The sequence below is a fragment of the Dipodomys spectabilis genome, unplaced genomic scaffold (genome assembly GCF_019054845.1).
Source record: "Dipodomys spectabilis isolate Male_0828 unplaced genomic scaffold, ASM1905484v1 ptg000084l, whole genome shotgun sequence".
Taxonomy (NCBI): Eukaryota; Metazoa; Chordata; class Mammalia; order Rodentia; family Heteromyidae; genus Dipodomys; species Dipodomys spectabilis.
Genome location: NW_024870761.1, coordinates 4,835,284 through 4,837,525, shown reverse-complemented (window position 1 = coordinate 4,837,525; position 2,242 = coordinate 4,835,284). Strand labels below are relative to the sequence as shown.

General features: G+C 34.1%; 1 non-coding gene across 1 annotated transcript; it reads left to right on the top strand.

The window, feature by feature from the left end:
* Positions 1-547: 547 nt before the first annotated feature.
* On the top strand, positions 548-654 carry LOC122111021. Its single transcript, XR_006147973.1, has one exon. It is a non-coding gene; the product is annotated as a U6 spliceosomal RNA (small nuclear RNA).
* The last annotated feature ends 1,588 nt before the right edge of the window (positions 655-2,242 follow it).

The following is a 2,242-nucleotide window of genomic DNA, read 5'->3' as shown; positions in this document are numbered from 1 at the left end:
CCTTGCTATCAAATAAAGTAAGGAATCCCTAAAGTTTTAACAGAAACTGTATAGTTAAAGTCTTAACTCTTCACTCTGCTTCTTTACACAAAGACTTTGCAACTTCTCATTAATAAAGTTTCCATAAACTCTGAAATGTACATACTTAGTACTTAATGTCTGTTACCATAAATCTTAAATACTTTATAGAAAAGTTTTATACCTGCCAAACGGTCCTATTTTGGGCACATATAAGCAAAATCCCAAAATTAAGCATATTTAAAACCTTAAAACTTTTAACAAACCTAAACACTTGCTGCAATGTTCATTTTGACAGGTGCCTTGTATAGAATAATTGAATTCCTCCTCCTACACATCTCTTGAACTACAAATATCTGGAATTATTTTGTTTTTGGCATGTCTATCTTGATTTTATTACTAAATGTTTGCTTATGTAAGAAATATATGATTCTAAAATTTCACAACAATTCTTTTGAACTTAATTTTGTTGAATTGTCTAGTTTAATAAAATCAATAAAAATTATACTTTATATAAAAAAAATGTTCTGTGCTCAATTTAGTATCACATACACTAACATTGGAATAATACAGAGAAGATTAGCATGCCCCCTGCGCAAGTATGTCATGAAAATTTGTGTAGCATTCCATATTTTTACAACAACAGATGCTGAAAGGTGTGTGGTCACAAGGGAATCGTACTGCATTCTTGGTGGGAGTGTAAACTTGTTCAAATACTTTGGAAAGCAGTATGGAGGTTCCTCAAAAGACTCTACATAAAACTCCCGTATGACACAGTAATCCCACTTTTGGAGATTTACCCAAATGATCATAAACAAGACCATACTAAAACTACCAGCACAACTATGTTGATTGCAACATTATTTATGATAGCTAAGATATGAATCCAAACCAAATGCCCCCATTAGATGAATGGATCAAGAAAATACGGTATATTTACACAATGGAATTCTATGCCTCCATCAGAAAGAATGACATCTCCCAATTTGTTAGGAAATGGAAAGACTTGGAAAAAAATTTATTGACTGAAGTATGCCAAGTCCAAAGAAACATAGGTCCCATGATTTCCCTTATTTTCAATAACAAATGTATGTCTGGGATAAGCAGAAAAGTTCAAAAGATATGTGCATATAACCAGATAAAATGATGTTAAAGAAATTGAACCCCAAAATAGGGACACAAGTGGTTTTTTTGTTTCTTGCTATTGTTTCTCAGGTACTTATAATGTGTGATGTCAATTTTTTGTTTTTTTGTATGTTTCTCCCCACGATATAACCCCTGTTTTCTCTGTATTTGAAGTTGGTGCACTTACCTCTTGTATGTATGCTTCTCTAATTTGGGGAGGGGAAGGGAAAAAATGCTCAAATAGGGATACAGGTTGACCCATTGTAACAATGAGATGCACAAGACACTATGTTGAAAAATGAACTTTACAATTTAGGCGGAGGAAGGAAGGGGAAGGGGAGTGTACTTGTGGAGGTGGGAGGGAAGGGATGGTATGGGAAATATAAAGGAGGAGGTAACAATGCTTGTTAGGAAATGTACTAGTTTCCTTGTTCTTGTAAATGTGACCCCTGTGCACAGTATTATTACAATAAAAAACATATAAAAATGTTCTTAGATGGAAGAGTTTATTTCCTGTATTTTACCCATATAATATCGTTAACAAAGAAATTAATGCAGAACACTGATATGACGGTAATTTGAATAAATGTGTGTGTGTGTGAGTAAGGCAGCGCTCAAGGAAACACGTGCGTGCATGTGAACACACGCCATGCATGTATATTGGCGTGCTCAGAGTTTAAAATCAGGGCTTCAAGGTCTTGCTAGGCCTTTCCTATCTAGATTGGTGAGCTACTATATAAGCTACATCTCAATTCCTGGCTCTTTGCTAGTTCATTAAACATTTTGAAAAATAATTTCATGAAGTTTTTTTTTTGGCCCTGATTGGCTCCCAAGTGTTATCCACAGAAATCAGACTCCAGAGCAAATATTCGGAGTAGATAGGATTATAGGTGTGACCAGCCAGCACAAGGCTTTTAGAACAATTTTAAAAAATAAAAGAAAATTTACTTCATGGGGGCCTGTTTTATCATCTCCTAATTTGAAAGCCTTTTGAAGTGAGTATATGTCAGTTTGGGGGTTGTTAAAAGATAGTAAGTGATGATATTTAAAAGTTTTAGTACTTTTTAAAAATGAAACTGGAACTGTGTGACAGAAGAAA